Source organism: Taudactylus pleione, unplaced genomic scaffold (genome assembly GCF_031769625.1).
Source record: "Taudactylus pleione unplaced genomic scaffold, aTauple2 ptg000250l, whole genome shotgun sequence".
Taxonomy (NCBI): domain Eukaryota; kingdom Metazoa; phylum Chordata; class Amphibia; order Anura; family Myobatrachidae; genus Taudactylus; species Taudactylus pleione.
Window position 1 is genome coordinate 567501 of NW_028284652.1, and position 20391 is coordinate 587891.

General features: G+C 43.4%; 1 protein-coding gene across 1 annotated transcript in view; it reads left to right on the forward strand.

Annotated features, from left to right (window-relative positions):
- Window positions 1-20391, forward strand: part of NAALADL1 (N-acetylated alpha-linked acidic dipeptidase like 1) — a 132352-nt gene that overhangs the window by 437 nt on the left and 111524 nt on the right. Inside the window, exons 1-2 of the mRNA XM_088480011.1 lie at window positions 1-290; window positions 20156-20290. The exon at window positions 1-290 is cut by the window's left edge and continues 437 nt beyond it. The gene's annotated coding sequence lies outside the window, so the exon portion shown is untranslated. The remainder of the gene's footprint in view (window positions 291-20155; window positions 20291-20391) is intronic.

Here is a 20391-nt window from a genome sequence, read left to right on the forward strand (position 1 = left end):
CACGCCCCCTCAAATTAAAACATGTTTAAAAGGAGCAAATCACGTCATGGAGGACAGCCCTCTGATGAAATGCATTAGGGCTTTGCCTCGTGACTTGACATTGAGACTCCATCGGCTCCCCCCAACTCCATGGTTGGCAGCAACGTGGTCCGACCTGCGGCAACCCCTCGAAAAGTGGTGAGCAGCGGGATGTGTGAACCCGACAGCTTCCAGGGATAACGTGGTGGTGATTGCCGGAGGGAGTATTTTAAAACACCATGTGGTAACCAGCCCACACCGTTTTATATAAGGTACAAGCGGCACTGTAACACTGCAGTGTTTTACATGTAATCATTTTATTAATTAAAAATGTTATTGCACTATGAAGCGCCCCCTTTCCATTTATTTTTAAAATACTTTTTATTAATGTTTAATTCCATTTTTATACATATTCATCTCAAGCACATATATATTTATATTTACCCCAAGCACAGACATATTTACATATGTACATTTTATTCTCATGTATAATTATGAGATGCAACCTAATTATTTCTTTTATAGAATTTTATAAGCAAATATAGTATCCATCTTCCTCCCAGCACATTACAAGTGTAGCGATTTAGAATGTTAACTCATTTAGACCTACTATTAATTTGCACACGGTGTTTCATCTATTGACAACTCACAGGCAATTTTGTTTGAAGTAATCTGTTTTTATATATTTCTTTATATTGCATTTTTTATATTCACAAGTTTTAATACATTTTGATTAAACCTGCTGATTATATATATATATATATAGAGAGAGAGAGAGAGATATATATATATACTTAGTTTTAAATAACAATTAAAAACTTGCATATGTTTTAATAAGAGATTTTATTCACATGGCACACAAATAACAATCAATCAACTAATTAAATAGCCACACAGGACTTAAAAGGAGACCAAGTTCACCATACAGGCACCTTGAAAAAGTCACGTGGATGACTAAATGCTTTGGTGTGTACAACCCCCTACTGACGTCACTATACAGATGACCACGCTTTACCGGGACCACAGATCCCGGCGCATGAAGTGCGGCGATCACGCTTACCTCGTTGGGAGAAAAACAAGTAACCCCGGAACAAGAAGGATCTGCTAATGCTGGCTCATTCATGCAAATACATGAAATGCATGAATGAGCCAGAATTAGAAGGGAATTCTGGTTCTAGTAGTGCTAGTTGGAGTTCCCAGGGGTGACTCCCAGGTAAGCTGGCTCTCAGTTTGGATGCATTTATGTATGTGCCTTTATCATGAGGCATTTGCCAAAATATATATGTGCCTTTTATTATGAGGCCTCATAATTTGTATATATTACATTTGGGGTGAGCGTTTGGGCGTAGGGCCCCCGAGGCTACTCTGGCTGGGCCTCCTCAGGGCATCACCACTTAATACACACAGTTACTTTTCACATCACCTTTTATGTTTGTTTTTTATTCATGTAATTTTTTCACATATATTTTAACCTCTTTTTCAACACTTATTAACTACTCGCACTCATCTATACTTTACACTGCACTGTCACTCTTTTTCCATTTTCGTGTGATGCCATGGGGGGGTCCTGGGCTGGATGTTTTTTGGGGTGCTCTGTAGGGAGCTACCCGAAAAATCGGGAGCCTCCCGCGAATTCCAGAAGTGTAGGCAAGTATGCCAAAAGCAGATTACAGCCTACTGTCAGGATGAGGCTACTCATCTCCGAGCCTGCGTCCTTGGACTTAGGTGTTTAGTCGCTGGGAGTGGAGGTGAGTGGTGGCTGAGTATTTTCTCGGGGGTCTGATAGGGCTTCCATGTGTGCATCCTGGTTCCCGTGGTAGCAGGCATGGGCGCAGCCATGTTGGTCCATATCATCTGACTAGTCTCCCCCAATGGTAGCTTTGCGGTCACTCAGCTGAACCAATGACTAGCTACCTAGGGGTATACATTCTCACTCCAGGAACAGGAAGGTGATGTTCAACTTCGCTGTTCCAGTGATTGTTATGCTCTCCGTTGTTTTCCACAAAGTATCTCCAGCGTGTTGTTTCAGCCCTCACGCTGACCTCCAGGATTACTTGTATTAGCTCCCATGCTAATTCTCAGTGTGTTACTTTAGCTCTCTCACAGAACCCTAGTGTTTCATGTAACAGTTCCTGTGTTGTCTTTTATATCCCTTTTACACAGGAGCTAAAACCCGGGTTATTGCAGGGTTAACCCGGGTAGCTCCTTGGTGTAAAAGGGGAGAGGGTTGAATCGCCGGGTCAAGTGACCCGGCAATCCAAACCTGGTAACTTGCAGGGTTTAACATGGGAATAACCCGTGAAACCCTGCAGTGTGAACAGAGCGCTCCGGGTCACGATGACCTGGAGCGCGCCGTATGCCGGCCGATTGGTCCGACTTCAGTGGCGCTTGGAGATGATGTCATCTCCAAGTGTCCACTTCAACGCCGGAAAAGCTGGGTCTATGCAGACCCGACTCCGGTGTGAATGCTGCCGACTCGGGAATGTCCTGGGTCGGCGCCGGCTAAATTCCGGGTCTGATCCGGATTGGAACCCTGTTCCAACTCAGGGTCAGACCTGGAATTTAGGTGTAAAAGGGGTATTAGTGTGCTGCTTAGCTCTCTAGCTGGCTCTCTGAGTTACATGTGTCAGCCTTCAAGTTGATTACCAGTTTAGCTGTCAAGCTCCATCCCTGTGTTTACTGCTCCTTACATTTCTCAGTGCAACTCTGCGATTGTATTCCTACCCATTCTCAGTGTATTCCTGTGTCTACATTTCTCAGTGCAACTCTGCGATTGGATTCCTACCCATTCTCAGTGTATTCCTGTGTCTACATTTCTCAGTGCAACTCTGCGATTAGGATCCCTATCGATTCTCAGTGTTTCATACCAAGTGCTGACTACCTTCGATTCCCAGTGCCAACACCTGGGAGAGACGAATGAAGACTTATATATTGCCTTCCCATTTCCACTCACCCGCCAGCCTTAGCTCACCGGCCCAAGTTCCAGCAGTTGTAGCCTATATACATCCGGGCGTGACACCTTCACATTGCTAGACTCAGTTGAGTAACACATACTGATTTATTTAGGCCAGGGGTGGCTAGTCACACATTGATAGCCCAAGGATCATTTGCTGGCTGGAACCAAACCACCAGACTCACAATGAGCTATTGCCAGGGTTTCCCTCCATCCTTTACTAAAGCTTTGGATAACCTACCTGAGAGGTCTTGTCCTCTAGCATGTCAGCCTGCTTTGATTTAACATTAGATTCCAAGAAAAATGAGCCTTGCATTAATATATTTTACAAGGCACTGGCTATTTGTAGTAACATAGAAATGGACTCATTCTCTATTCTAAAACACATTATTTTGTTATATATTTTATGACACATTAGTCTTATCAAGCATTGTGGGAAATTGACCTTTGTTTTATCTCAATTACAATAATGAAGATTACTGGTAGCTACACATTAACTTGATCATGGCATCTACACAAACATAGGATCACAAATAACTGACATTATGTTTCGGCTTCTAATCTGAAAATATCAGAATTGCATTTATTATGAAGTATGCACGGACCCAGTAGTCAAAATCCATATACAAGGTTAATCCAGAAAGTAAAGACTGTGGGGTAAATTTACTAAGAATCGTGTTGGTCCGAATGTGGCTGTAGGGGAGTGCGAGTCATTTTTTCAAACACAGGCAAAAACGGGAGTATTTCCCATATCTTTCGAGTTAATCACAGGTGATATCACAGTTAAAATGCAGCCGAAAATACAAACAGAAATGAATACGCCATCGTCTCAACATGGCAGTAATTTCCCTAGAAAGGAATACAACAAGGGAATTTACCAAAAATTGTGATTATAATCACGGGTGTAATAATAGCAAACTCTGCGTTCAAATAGAAGTTTCAAATAGACCCCTCCTGAACAGCGTGTCTAGCAGAAACCTACACAGATCAGTGTGAGCTGTGTATGTTTCTGCTTTGTTATTGTGAATGAAATGCTTAAATGTTTGTTTGTTTGTTTTATTTAAATGACATGGAGGACCCCCCCAAAAGCATAACCATCCCCGGGCTCCTGACCCAGTCCTGGTACTTAAAATATGGGGTAAAAAATGAGTAGGATTCCCCTCTATGTTAGGATCCAGCACTGGGCTTCTGAGCCAGGCCTGGTTTTAAAAATAGGGCATGAAAATAGTGTAGGGTTCCCCCTATTTTTAAAACCAGCACCAGGCTCAAATCCGGCCAGGGTGTAATGCCACAGCCAGGGGACCCTTTCACCGTGTCACCCCGGCCAAAGCATTATCACCCCAAGCTGGTCAGCTCAAGTAGGGGATCTCTGGCAGAGCTGCCCTAAGCAATATGATGCCCTAGGCAAGATTTTTGTTGGTGCCCCCTACTAGATAATCCCACCACCAAGCTTAGTGTTTATACACGGACACCAAAAATAACACATTGGTTAAATGCACAAAATATACAAATATCCAGGCATCCTCGTTTGGTGAACAATGTAAAATAAGTCAGTCAGACTCATTATACTGCTGCGGGCCCTTCATTGCGGCGGGACCAGGTCAGTGCAATGTAACCGCAGCACCACTAGTTTCGCCTCTGACCCAGCACCCCTCTCCCTGTCTCATAGCACAGCACCCATCACTCAGCAGCACAGATCCCAGAGGCTGCCAACACCCATCACCCCTCTCCCACACAGCAGTCCTCATCCAGCACAGCACCCTTTATACAGAACCCCCTCTGCCCTCTCCCACACAGCACCCCTCACCCAGCAGCACAGATCACAGCCACACCAATCACCACTCACCCGGCCAGCACGAAGCACCAGCACCTCTCACAGCAGTCAGTTCAGCCCTCACCACATGCTGAGCTGACTTTAATTAAAACTGGCTGGCTGCCTGTGCATCTGCCCCTGCTGTTCTGCAGTTTCTGCAGAACCCCTCCTCACTGTGTTTTGTGGCGGTGGTGCTAGCAGGCTGCAGGGAGTCAGTGCAGGCCCAGCCTGCAGTTCTCCACAAAGGCCCATGGGAGGAGGAGCTACTGTGGCTGGGCATGCGCAGCAGCCCTCCAGAGACCAGCGGCCATTTTTGATCATGCCCATTACCCACACTGTACAGAGTCTGCTATTCTGCTCTAGCCTCCTTGGACCTGCTTGCTCCCGCAGTGACAACCCACTGTTGTTGGCTGTGAGGTGCCTGCGGCAGCCTGATTGGAGCCGAGATCGCCGATCGTGGAGCCTAACCACTAGGAGAGCCCCTTCATCAAGGATCCCTGCCCCCGCAACCACCGCCGGCTGTTCTGCCGCTGCCTACCCTGTCACTGTATGCTGCTGCCATCCCCGATTGAAGCTCAGCTGAAAGCTCCATTCAGGCCCGGCAGCATCAAACAGTAGACGCTGCGCAATGATGGAAGTAACTGACCCTGACAGAAGCAGGTGCCTTAGTGCCTGTCCCAAACCTCTGCCAACCACCAATGCTAGGTGGGCTTGGATGCCCCTAGGCATTTGCTTTTTTTGTCTGCCGGCTTTGATCTCAGGGGAGGTGGTCCCCCCCAATAAAGGGGTCCCCCTTGCCCAAGCAGCCCAAGCTTAAGCTGAAGCCCGGGGCACTTCCCCGCACCCCTGGGCGGTGGGTGCAGGGGTAATAGTGTTGAAAATAGAATTAAACTATTTTTTTACAGTGGAACTAGAGGTGCCAGCGTGCCTTTCCTTTGGCACTTGCGGACCTACAAGTGCCAGCAGGCTGCCGGCACCCGTACTCCCACTGTAAAAAAAAATTGTTAAAAAACCACAAGACACACACACACCATAGATTGTACAATTTTATTGCACACCTACCACACTCACACATACTTACCTATTGCCAGATGTTCGGTCCCCTTCTCCATGTATAAATGAGATACCTGTAAAAAAAAATCCTTTACTCACCTACCTCCTGAGATAGATTCTGTCCCCTTCTCAAGGTAGAAATCCAGTGGGTCTTGGCAAAATAAAAAAACAAGTGTCCTGTTCCAGCTCGGACAAGTATAGGTATATGTGTTATCACATGTTTAAGAAGCCAGAGGAGGAGAAGCAGATGGGGGACGAGACCTGACGTTCCGTGTCATTAAGCCCCGTCCCCTCATGGCGAATTGCAGAGAATTGCGCATATTTACATATTTATATTTATACTCGGGAACCCCCGATCTCTGTGAAAATTATCCCCATTTTACTCACTTCTCTAGGAAGTGGGCAGGAATGCGGGAGAAGTGCCTACTCTACCAGGAGCCTCCTGTGACTTCCGGGAGAGTAGGCATGTATGATATAAATACCAGTGCCATTCCTGCATTGCCCCCATTATATCCAATGAGGAATGCAGGAATGTGACAATAGAAAAGAAAAGGTGATAAATCAATGATTTTTTTCACACTTTTCATGTAACTAGAGAGAAAATACAGGTATGGCTTTCTCCAGTTAAAATGCCGGATAAAAGCCATATTTATGTTTATTAAATAGACCCCTGTAAAAAAAAAAAAAATGTGTTCATTTTCTTGCTGCTGGGCATGTGCGTGGCATCCATTCAGCTTAACCACCACCACCACTGCTTTCTGCTTAGCTTCTGCCACTGCTAGTGAACCTTGTCCTTTACATCTGTACAAGTAACCATCTGCCTGCAGCCGCACTCCAGCCACTTCCAGTTATGGATGGACTGCCACCACTCAGCTCTGCCTTGTTTCTAGTCAGCAGTCCTACAGTTTCTCATTGGTTGTGTAAGCCTCTACTGCTGGGCATGTGCGTGGCATCCATTCAGCTTCACCACCACCACAACTGCTTTCTGCTTTGCAAAGCAGAGCTGCGGCGGTGCGTACTGTATCCCTAACCTCCCGACCACCCGTGGGACATTTAAGCCCGCGAGTGGAACTGCGGGACAATGCCCGAAAAATGGGACTGTCCCACTGACATGGGGATGGTTGAGTGGACTGCGCCCTCTTTGGGGTGGCACCCCTGTTTGACCGCAGTGGTCGAACAGGGGCGCCACCCAAGAGTCACCCCTGCTTGTTGTTCTTGGCTGCCTCCGGTCCATTGAACCAGTTGTCGACTGCAAGCTTCCACTCTTCATCACTTCCTAAACATTTTCTGTCCAGGAACTCCTTGAGCTTAGTGAAAAGGTGAAAATCGCTTGGAGCACGGTCCGGTCTATAGGGTGGATGATTGAAAACCTCACGTGATAGGCATCCCAGGCGATCTTTATCATGCATGTTTGTTCATCCATTATTAAACATTTCTCACTCTCTCACATCACCATACACCTGCTTTAATTGACAGTAAATTTCTCACTTTCAGGTCTCACTTTCTGCACATTTAAGAATCGAATAACACTCACTTCACAGTTGGAGGGATTTTATATCATAGGGAGACCGCTTGACAATGATTTGGAGAGGTGAATGAGCTACGTGGCTGGAATGCACCAATGGTCTTTCCTTTCTGGATTACCCTCACATAAAACAATAAACCAAATGTCACAATAAACCAATAAACCACAATGTAATGCCAGTAAGAGCAAAATCATACAAATCAAAATCCAAAGCCTGAATATAGTATTAAAGATGTGAAAATACAGAGGATTTAGGGGTCATTATTTCAGAGACTCACAGACACACTTGTCAGCCAACAACATAGCGAAGAAATGGGAAACACCAGTACATACTGTAGGCAGACGGAATTAAGAGATGGTGATTCTATGATATTGGTGAACATACATCTATGAAGCAGTGACAATTCCTTTTTTGCAAGAGGAAGGAGTTATCATTACTTCATCCTATTTAGAAAATGGGCTACTGCAGAAGAAATCGCAACTGTGGTTCTTCTAATGTCTCCTGTTCCCAAAGTCCTCATAGCCTACTCTACAGACTTCCAAATGGCTCAGTGAAAACCTGAGCTTTTCTTTGCTGGGTTACATCATCTTGAGATTGAGATACTCTATCTATACCCGTCAATGGAGGACCTGCTCTGTAAGATCCTCCCAGTTTCAAAGCTCAGCACTCATGCGCAGTAACATACCGTAATAGCAGAATTTGTACAAAAAGAGCCCTGAATCGCTAAATGACAGCTAAAATGCGTTCTGTATTGCGATATAAAGTAAAAAGGAACAAAAGCACTAATCCAATAATGATAAATAGACCCCCTAGAATACTGTGTTCAGTTGTAGAGGTCATAGCTCTTGATGGTAAGATTGTGCAGAGTCTACATCACAATTAAAAAACTTTCCAGTAAAACCTAAAGGAACTCAGAGTCTTTAATTAAGGGCAGGGAAGGGAGAGTGAGTAAATGATAACTTTCAAATACAGTTAAGGCTTTAGCGTGATCTAGCAGGAAACCATTCTACAGAGGAAAATAAGTATTAGAAAAGGGTATACGTGGAGACTTGTGACCAGGTGCACGCTCAGTGAAGGGGGGTTCTAATTGCCTGGAACTTGACCCCCTTCCCGACCAGCAGCTCAAATCATGTCAACAACAATAGTAGTTGTGTTTACCACCATTGTATAAGAGCCGCAGGCAGAATGGAGCTGTTCAGCCTGCAGAGTGGCAGCATTTTCTGTGGTACCCTGGGTTTTGGTGTGGGCACAGATAAGCAGAGCCGTAGCTAGATTTTTTTGGTGCCCTGTGCCAGAAAGAGCATTGACGCCCCCCTCATTTTTCAAAGGGACATAGGACCTCATTCAGAGTCGGTCGTTGAGGCCGCACGGTCATACGCCACCGATGTTCGCTAAACTGCGCATGCATAAAGTTTGCAATGCGCGTGCGCAAACTAGCTGCTACGATCAGAAATTTCTCTCTCCTTGAACACAGCCAGGTCGGTAGTTTGAGTGACAGAATGAGACATTTGTGGGTGGTAACAGGGGAAAGTGCTTGAAAACGGGGGAGTGGAGATCCGAACGCAGGCGTGCCTAATTATGCGAACGGCGTTTTATGGGAGTGCATAATTAACCAAGTAGTGTCATGGCACATGTGACATGGGTGGTTTGTACACTGACCTGATCGTAGTGCTTAAGAGAGGGTATGGTCAACCTTAAGCTCTACGACCAGCTCTGATGGTTCCTGATGGTCTCGATTAATCCTTATATGCCCGGAGATGATGTGTAATGCGTATGAGAAGGGGGCGTATTTTTTGTCTTACGGCCGCATCCTCCCCTTGGTCGGCCAGCTAACGATCCGATCTTAAGGACGCAACTTGCGAGTGCATCATTTGCATATCCGGCCCCTTTTCCCTTACGACCGCGCGGCCGCAACGACCAACTCTGAATGAGGTCCATAATGCACCCAAAATAGGGGAATGGCCTCATGGGTCAGGGCCAGGGAAGAGATAGGGGAGGCCAGGAGATGCTGGGGATGAAATAAGAGGAAGCTACAAGTGAGAATGATAATAAACAGACAATTGACAGGTCCAAACAGTGCCCCCTGACCTGTGGTGCCCTGTGCGATCGCACCGGCCGCACTACCCTAGCTACAGCCCTGCAGATAAGTTAGGTTTAGATGGTACAGCACCTTACCGTTAAGATGGCAGCTCCAGAGGATCTTCCTTCTCTAACAATGACAGAGAGGCTCCCCCCATACACACAGTAAAATGACATAATGTGACAGCCTTGATAGATAGATTTATTAAAGGGAGAGTAAGAGGATGTGGGTCCAGGGAGGGTCAATATCAAGAAAATAATAATCACCATATGAATGACAGTCACTGCGGCACAAATGAAATATGATAAATACATTACAGCAGTTAGTAATATGGTATGGAATGGGATTGAAATGCCGGCGGCTGTTTAGCCTATTCAAATCCCGACAGCAGAAACCCGACAGGTTGAAGATTCCGACAGCGGCAGGTAAGTACCCTAACCCCCCCTCTCCCCCTCTAACTCTTCCCCCACTAACCCTAACTCTCCCTTAGGTGTGCCTAACCCTAAACTCCTGGGGTGGTGCCTAACCTTAAGTCCCCCCAGGGGTGCCTAAACCTAACCCTCCCTTCCCCGCACCCTAAAGCCATGCGGGTGCCTAACCTCCCCCAGTGGCACCTAACCCTAACCCCCTTTCCCCTAGCCTAAGTCCCGCCGGGGTTGCCTAAACCTAACCCCTCCCTCACGGCTAAGTGCTGGGGACGGCCGGACTTACCTCGATCGGTCCGGCATCCTTCAGCATTCTGTTGAGATGAAGATTGGAGTCGGTATTTCGCCACCTATCTTCAGTCCCCCATCTTGCTTCTGGTGTCGGGATATAGACCGGCGGCATTTAGTCTGCTGGTCTATTAACTACATCCCATACAGTAGTAAATTAGCAATAGGCAATAATTCTCTCTAATAGTTCAATATGCTTCTTTATCCTAACTGATGTAGCACATTTTTGGCTGCAACTATAGAAAATACAGTTTCTCCATTACTTTAACAACACACTCTACTCTAAACACACAATAACCTTCTCAATAACACATATATGAAGAAATAGCAAAACAGACTATTACTCAGCAGATCAGCAAAACCCCAGTACTCTTGCTAAATGGTCACTGTCCTATTACATGCATGTATTTATATTCCACAATAGGCAAAGTTAGTAGACTTTGCATCTAATGCTGATCTTTCTTAATTCCAGAGAACAATAGTTTAAACTTTCCAATTATAAAGCACATTGGATACAGTCCCACTTTAGCAGCCCAGTTACATTCAGCACTCAATGGTACCAGTAGCTTAGTCCCAAGTGCAATTTTAATCAGCTCATATTCATTCTTTCTCACAAAAGAGCTTCCTCTCCCTTTATACTATTAGACTTAGGGGCCCATTTATTAAGGATCGCATTTTGCAATGCGATCAGGGTATGCAGTATCGCCCATGATCGCATTGCAAAATGCGATCATACCAGCCAAATGTATGACCAGGCACATGCACGGAGATGGGCTCTGAAAAGAGTCCGTCCCTGCGATGTGGCCGGAGCGCATTCCGGGCTGCTGCGCATGCGCATTCCCGCGGACTGCACATGAGCGGCGCCCATTGCCGGCAGAGGGACCTGGAAGATCCCTCCGCCAGCTCAAATGCGGTAAGTCCCCATAGGACACAGGGGCTAACGCTATCTACTGATGGCGTTAGCTGCTGGGGTCAATATCGGGAATGCGAAGCATTCCCGATATTGATACATTTGGCAGCATCGCATCCCCCATAGAAACCTATGGGGGAGGCGGCTGCCGGCGGCAATGGAGGGATCGCAGCAGGTATCGGAGATACCTGCTGCGGTCCCTCCTTCATACATTCAGGGGATACTAAGTATTTGAGGTAAACCCCCGAAAACACCTGTTTTCGGGGAATTTACCTCAAATGATCTTTGATAAATGGGCCCCTTAGTTCACTGGCTCAATGATAGCTCAATCAGCACATATATAATGCTGTCTGTGTGTGTGTGTGTGTATGTATGTATGTATATATATATATATATATATATATATATATATGATAGATAGATTTGGTTTTGGCAAAACCACTCTCAAGTGTTTTAGTTCAGACTCGGTTTTGGTTTTGTATTCCTATAATTTATACATACAGGTAGTTTTGGACCTGTTTATATGCAATCCAAAACCAAGATTCTGTTTTTAAATCCAAGTTCCAAATTTACAGCAGACTCGAGTCTGGACTCGGTTCTCCTCAGAACCCCAAAAGTGACTTGAACCGGGGCTTATTTCAGGAAAATTGAACCGCAGCATCTCTTATATACACTCACTAAATATGAGTGAGAAAACATTGCCATCTAGTGTAGCATATTATAAAACCTTGTAAAATAAAATGTAGGAAGAAATAAACTCAATAAAGTGCAAAAGTACAAGATAAATGTAGCTTTAGCTTAACTGCAGGTTGCTGTAATTTTTTTTTCAATCTTCCTCCCACAGTAATCCAGAGGATTCTGTGACAGGAAAAAATATATTCACAAAAAAACGTAATGAATTAATTGACTTCCACAACACACCAAGAAAATCCTACACCTGGGCAGTTTTCCAGTGGTGAAAATAGAAAATAACACTGCAATCATGTGCATCACAAAAACACTTCAATAAAAGTGCAAGGTACTCAAAATCACTTTGAGAGTCTCAGTACTCCATATGTACCCATAACCAATAAAGTGCATTTGCTCGTACAAAGGGGGGAATTCAATTAGCCACGGTACTTTACCGCCAGCTAATTGACTCCCTGAGCTAATGGGGGTGTGATCTAATTATGGGAGGTGTGGTCACGCCTCACTTAGAAAAAAAAAACAACGGTAGTGCTGAAATGGGGGGGCTCTGTGAGCACCTCAGTAAGGGGTAGGTCGGGGGGGGCCGCGATCAGTGTCAGAGGAGAGGAGACTGCTGCTCAGCGGCAGCAGTCTCCCTCATCCTACTGCAGCCCAGCACACAGCAGCCTGTGCTGAGCTAATGACAGGAAGCCGGCACTATTGGGGATTTTTTTTCACCTGCCCAGAGGCAGGTGAAACAAAACCCCCGATTAGTGCAGTTTTTTCGCAGTTCCTATGTGTTTTCACCCACAAACTGGACATTTTTCAAACGGTAAAAACGGAGGGTAATTGAATTGCCCGGAAAAAAAGATTGCATTAAAGTCCCGATGTTACCGCATGAAACATTATTGTGCGTAATTGAATCCCCCCCCCCTTTCCCCCCAAAAAGGTAGAAAGAACTGGCACTTTCTTATATATTAATAATATTAGTTCAGATCTCCGCAATTTCACTCAGGTTCATTTATAAATAGAAACAAAAAGCAGCAATAGTGTAATATGTTTAAAATTCACATTTAATGAACAATACAAAAACGTACATTAAAAAAAGGGATAAAGCTCACTGGGGCTTGCAGGAACGAGACCCTACCACCAGTAGCAGCTCCAGGCACGGGCAAGCCGGTCCGTCGCCTGGAGCGCTACTGTTTCCGGAGGGCGCAGGAAACGCCCACCTCCCTCCCAACGCTACAGGACATATTTAAGCTCAGGGGGAGGGAGCGGAGGAGGGAAGGGCCGGCAACACAGGACGGCGCTGGGTGCAGCACTGCCTACCACAAGGGTCTCGTCGCAAGTCCGATGGTCGCGACCATCGCGACCATAACCTGGCCACTCGCAAAAGCTGTGGGTGGTCACCCACAGCTATGCGAGCGGCCAGGAGGCTGGATTTTTTTTAAAAAGCGGACGCCCTGATTCAGAGCAAGCGCACGCTTTTTGCGTGCGGCTCTGAATCAGGCCCCAAGTATCTTTAGATGGCATTACCCAATAGAAGGCTATGGGTTTCTATCTGCACCGCCCCCTGAAAGGGATCCAATCGGATTCCTCCCAGCACAGCCCGTGGTGCGCACGTCCTTCTGCGCATGCCATGAAGTTCACCAGTAGGATTACTGGGTCATAAACCCAGAAGTCCCTCTATTGCAAAGGACAGCTTTTACCGGTGGAACAGCCATTTGCAATTTTCTAGGTACATACCGGCAATATGTACCCAATAATTGTCGGAATACACGGCATCATGGATGCGAAGCTTAGTACATCCCACACAGTAGAATATATAAAAATACTAACATTGGATGGATCCTCCTACATTAAACATACACAAAAGAGGGATATAGGGAAAAAGGAATTTACAAGATTACACAACAGTAGCAATCTTGTAGTTCTCATTTAAACCTTGGGGTATTAGGGTATTTAATTGATATATCCAGAACATTTCTCTTCTTGAAAGTTTATATTTTAGATCCCCTCCCCATTCCCCCAATTTTACATATTCAATTTCTTTAAAATTCAGACAGTGAGGATCTGAATGATGATGTCTAGGGACAGCATGGATATCTAGTTTATTCTTAATACTCTTCATATGTTCCGGTGGAAGTTTGGTCTTGCCACCTTATTTTTGTCCACAAGAGCATTCCAAGAGATGAATAACCCATGGCGTATTACAATTACAAGCAATATGGGTTTTAGAGTGATCAAAGTTAGAAAATAAATGTGGCAGAGGATGGGTATATCTGCAAACATTGCAGTGACCACACTTGTGGGAACCTCTAATTTTTGTAGCACAAATTCCTCCTTGTGAACGCTGTATAGGTATTAACATACTCAGTGCCAGGATGTCCTTAAGAATGTGTGCTTTCTTGAAGACAATCCTGGGTTTTCAGGTAATATATAATTGAGACTGGGCTCCGTTTGTAATAATACCCAATGTCTGTTTAGAATCTTCCGCATTTCTTTTTCATGCTTAGTGTAAGTAGGTGATCCTCATAAATAAATCATTACAATTTACCATACATTCCAATACTGTTGATCCTGTGAGGTGGTTCATAATTTTGGATACCGTGATTGAGGGGTCTAGATATGTTTTATTTTTGGTCCTAATATTTACAATCTAAATTGTATGTATGTTCTGACTCCCATCTTGTGCTGAGCAGTGATTTTAATTTGACTTCCTCTCCTAAGATGGCCTGACAGAAAGTGTGTTCTTCTCCCACTAAGGGTTATGTAATGCGCTCTGATTGTACTTAACCATTGGGATTTCAGTGAAATGGTCGATAAAATGTAAAGTGACAATCTATTATAAGGATGAACCAGCTGTATAACTGATTGCCAGCAGAGAGATTAGCCTAGGCAGCCGCACTGGGCAATATGGCATAAAGGAAAAAGGGGAGATTTCACATCAGCTATGGAAATTTCATTAAATGCAAGTGGTCAAAAACCAACAATAGCGTAAGGTGAAACAATTCATATATGTCCCATATGTTGGTGGTGCACCTGAGAGTCAGTAGAACTAGATATGCACACAAGAGAAAGAAAGAAGACTCTTTTGTGGTGCACTCTTATGAAATAGATGTAATAATAACATGTAACATTTATTAAATATAGTTAAAAAATGTGTAGATGTACAGTACACACATACGCCTTGTGCCAAAAACTGAAGAATGTTCTTCTATTAACAATAAAAGGAAAATATATTAAGTGTTGCTACTATTAGTTATATGGTGGAATTTGCACTGGCACAATCCAGGTTATATTGTGATCAGGGAACTGATCTCCACATAATCACCTGTTGTAACAGTGTTATTTCCAATTATACACAAAACACTATAGTCCAGATATGGACTTGGGGGAAATAATTTGATTTAAATAAATTTTAGCATATATTCAGCCATTATACAGGACAAAATGAGAAAGGAAGAGCTATCAATACCAATGCTTATGTATAAAAAAATATAACATTATTTAATAATCAAAAACAGAAAAAAACATATTATACCATATAAAACCGTTATGGAGAAATACAGCAGAATAAATATATAAAATTAAAACAGAAACAAAAATTTAATACATGATAAATGATAATAAAAATAAGGAAATAAATATCCTAGTGAACTAGGATCCACAAGGGTCTAACAAAGGTCCTATGACAATTCATAAAACTTATGTAGCAAGATTTAATAACTGTTACTTTTTATGTCCATGCATGTTGATAAATTAATAGTATAGAGTCCTGTGAGAATATATAAGTTGCTGGGACCTAGCACTGCTGTTCAATGCCGGCTCCAGGTGGTGAAAATCCCAACACATGATGGTGAGTATTCTAACCCTTCTCCTAACCCCAACCCTCCCTTCCCGCAACCTAACCCTAACCCAACCCTCCCACAGCCTAACCCTAACCTACCCTTCCCACAGCCTAACCTTAACCCTCCCTTCCCACAGTCTAACCCTAACCATCTCCCAAGCCCTTAAACCTAACCCTTAATACCCACAGTCTGCATTCTGACTGTCGGGATTCTGGAGCCAGTATTCTGATGACCAGTGGGATTCTGGGCGCCGGTATTCTGACCGTGGGGATCTTGACCACCAGGATCCTAACTACAGCCTGTTTTATCAGCTGTCCATGAGACTTTGTCCAAAAATTTATATATTTTTGTCTCCAATGTGATGTTCTCTAATGTGCTAGAAGCAGAAATGTAATCTGTCTATCAGATCATGCCCATGTTTGGGTAAAATTTGCGGCCAAAGCTCCTGGGGGAACTGTAGGCAGTGGTGATTTCCTGCATTTTTGGTTAACTCTTTCCAACTTCATAGCATACACAATGTAAATAAAACAATCGATCATGGAAACCTGCGCCCCAAGACCACAGTTAGAACCAGCTCAGCCTCTGCATAGTCAAACACTGCTTGCAGATCTGGGGGCGGGGCCACACCACGGGTAGTAAGCTGCACAGAGAGAGCAAATAGAGGCATGCCTCTGAGTATGGGGGACATGCCTTGAGCACTGATGGACACCTTGGATGTGTCATGTGACCAGGAAGTGCACTGCAGTGTTTATAGGTTGGAACTCAGTCAGCAGCAGCAAGAGAAGACACAGTGATGCAGGTAGGAGAATCAATCAACACTGAAGCTTAGTGCACAGTAGTGAGAGGAGAGTTACAGTGAGTAGGGGATGAGACAGGGTGCCAGCACTCAGACCCATCTCCATGTGTGCCTCCCCGGCCATTGACCTCACCGCATGTTACTGATAGGTATAACAGCAAATTTCTACAGTCAGGATAAGTCACAAAGATTTATTCCATAAGGTAAAAACTTCACAAAAGTTTAACCCCAAAAGAGGTCTCCAAGAATACAAAGGCACTACAACATATATCATCTCACCCACTCCCGAGATAAGTGTAATAAGGTGTCCAAAGATGTTAACAGTAATGGGTAACCCAATATCACCAATGCGTTTCTGAGTCTAGGTTTTTCCTCAGGGCGTCACACTCAGTGAAAGTGAAAGCTATATAGAAAACAATAAGAGCTAGTTTTCTTTATATCTTTCACTTTCACTGTTCTCTTTTACTAATCTCCGGCCTTTAGACGTTGAATCCCCGGGAGCAGTGTTGCTTTGAGCGAAGAATTTCGGGGGTATTTCAATGTCTCAGTTACCTCAGGACTCCTTTTCACATATGCACTTTCCTGTTGGTGATACCTTATCATTTTCAGAGACTGAAGCAGATAATATCTTATTTGATAAGGGTCTTAATGATGAGACAGAATCAAGCTCAGCAGAAATAATCTTTAAAGATTTGCTCAGGTTGAAGAAAAAAGAGATTGACTTTTATCTTCACGGAATCTCCTTGAGTGATTACCATAAATTAAAAAAGATTCCCAGGGGATTTAGGGTGCGTAATTGCCCTACTATTGGGCGCCACGATCCTGATTTCTGCAGGCGTTGGGTCGCCATTCTTAACAAATGCTCGTTCGATTTATTACTCTTAGTATTAGAGCAGTCATCCAAAGAATTGCAAAAAGTCAAAGATAAAATCTCTACATTTGAAGCAACCCATCTCTCGGTGCTAGAAATTGATCAAGACACTAATTGGCTTGACAAACTCAAACTGCAAATTGCACAATATAAACATGACTTAATAAAATTTAAGAAGGAGAAGTTGCTCAAAGTTGAAAATGACTATGAGACGCATTCAGTGTATCGTTGGCTGTCAGGCAATCGCCCACAAGATTCTAGAAGCCCTTTCTTTAGGAGTAAAAAACCTTTTTCAAGATTCGATACAGAGTCATCTCAAGACAACATTAGCTCCAATAGTGAGTCTGAAAAAATTGGTGTAGCAGCTGGCCCTTTAGGTATGACTACCAGGGCAGACAAAAACGGGCGCAAAGACGCCACACAAGGAGAGGGCGGCAGAACCAAAGGGAGAGGACGAGCAGGCAAACCACCCTACCCCAAAAGGATTTAGTATTTAACTTATCATCTCATGAGTTATCCAAAAGCGAATATGGTCTGCTGAGTAAGGGATTGTCATTTATTCCCTCTGTACCATTCGAGGAATTTCAGTGGAATGTGGAAAAGCATTCTTTACAGAGAAAATTAAAGCTCAAGGAATTTTTTAAAGGGGAAACATTAAGTATCGTTGAGACGGATATTCCTTCACAATTGAAACAGTTTTTACCTCACTCTAATTTTGAACCTTTTTCAAACAACGCCAGAAACAAAACATATCTCAGGGTGTTGGATCGGGACGTTAAAGAGGCAGGACTAGGGAAAAAAACCTTTCATCCTAACCTTACTCCTTTGGAAGGACAGGCTCTTCGTGCTTTATCTAACAATAAGGACATAATTATCCGTGGAGCAGATAAAGGGGGCGCAATCGTTATTCAAGATCTGCAAGATTATAAAGCTGAGGCGGAACGACAATTAGCTGATGAATCAATTTACTGGAAGTTACAAGGGGATCCTACTGCCTCATGTAAGAAAAAATTGCAATTAATATTGAACAAAGCAGTAGATCTTAACTGTATATTGGATACATTAAGAAACACACTTATTCCAGAATTCCCTATCATGCCAATTTTCTATACTATACCAAAAATTCATAAAGGCATTGACCCTTCTCCTGGTCGTCCTATTGTCTCAGCTAAAGATTCCCTTTTACAACCAACTGCAGTTTATCTGGATTCACAACTACAGCCTTTTGTTCAGAAAGAATCAACGTTTTTACTAGACACGACTACTTTGCTCAATAAATTGGGACATATTACTGTGGTCCCGGATGGCAGCTTGTTATCCTGTATAGATGTTGTTAACCTCTATACATCAATTCCACATGACTTCGGCCTTCAATGTGTTAAACATTTCCTTTCTTCTCGAACATCTTTTTCTCCGGCTGTAAAAGATATTTTTGTTCGTTTATTCAAACTTGTTTTGATTAATAATTTTTTTATGTATGACAAGCAATATTTTTTACAGGTTACAGGCTGCGCCATAGGCTCAAGTGCAGCACCAGTGTATGCAAATATTGTTATGTTTTATATAGAAAATGATTTATTTTTTGGGGACCCTGTGAATTCCGCACAGATTGTCTTATACACTCGGTATATAGATGACCTGTTGGTCATTTGGCACGGTGAGGAGAAAACATTGTGTAATATCCTAGAGGGGCATAATAAGAGTAATTGTCCAATTACGTTTACTTTTACGATAAATTCAAAAGAAGTGAATTTTTTAGATGTCAATATATCTATTCAGAACAGTGCTATTGCTATTGTTACAACACTGTATTCTAAACCTACCGACAGGAATCTACTCTTACAGGCACAAAGTTGCCATCCCAAAAGTTTAATTAGAGGCCTTCCCTTTTCTCAAATGGTAAGAGTTAGGCGCATCAATAGTGACCCTGCGTCAGCAGAGCACCAAATAGATGAACTAATTGAGCGGTTCCTTTGTAGGGGTTATAGTCGGAAAATACTTATTGATGCCAAGCAGAAAGTTTTAGCTATGGAGATAAATGATCTTTTGTCTAAGAAAACGGTGGACATTGCAACTAATCCCAAATTCCCTTGGGTTAATAGATACAACACCACCTCACCCATAATTAATAAGATCTCTAAACAACATTGGCCACTTATTGAATCAGATGCTAATCTACACCTCTCTAATACTCGATTAATGCCTTGCTATTCCAGGGGCCGTAATTTACGGGACATTTTGGTAAAAACTGATATTTCCCGGTTGCGACATTCTCAACAGAATCTTAGTTTTATACCAAAAAAATTTGGTTGCATTAAGTGTTCATGTGTCACATGTCAATACCTTATCCCGGGTGACACTTTTTATCATCCTCATAGCGGTAAATCTTACACTATTAAATCACAACTTAACTGTAATTCTTGCTATGTAGTCTACCAAATTATTTGCCCCTGTGGTTTAAGCTATATTGGCAAAACGGAGCGAAAATTTAAAGAAAGAATGACGGCGCATAGGTCAGCTATTCACAATGCTCTAGCGACAGGTCAGAGTGAGCAACCTGTGGCTCGCCATTTTTTAGAGTTTAAACATCCTTTATCTAGTTTAAGATATAGAATGATTGACACGGTTCCCCCCATGATTCGGGGAGGTGACCGAGCTAGAAAATTGTTACAATGTGAAGCGCGCTGGATTGCACGCTTAGATGTCCTTTTTCCTAATGGGTTAAATGATAATATTTCTTATGGATGTTTTAATTGAGATCTGTTATGAATTTACCCCTGATTTCGATTGTACTATGTGCTTTTTAAATGGATACATTATCTTTGATCATGTTTACCATTATTTGTAATGTGCGGTAGTTGTTCTTTTGGTTGTTTATCTATATTTGTTGTATTGTTACGTGTAGTCATGGTGATGGTGACACATTGTGATGACGACTAAGAATGCGCTATGCGTGATGACGTCATTTTTGCCGGACCCCGGTCGGGTGCGCAGTCCCAGGCTCCGGAGTTCCGATTGCACGTGGTGTAGCGGTATAAAGGTATGTGTGTACTTTACTGTTGCATTTTCTCCTGACGACAGTTTTCAATAACTGAAACGTTGACAAGCCACAGCCTGCTTTAGTGTCGTTTTTTCAGTCTG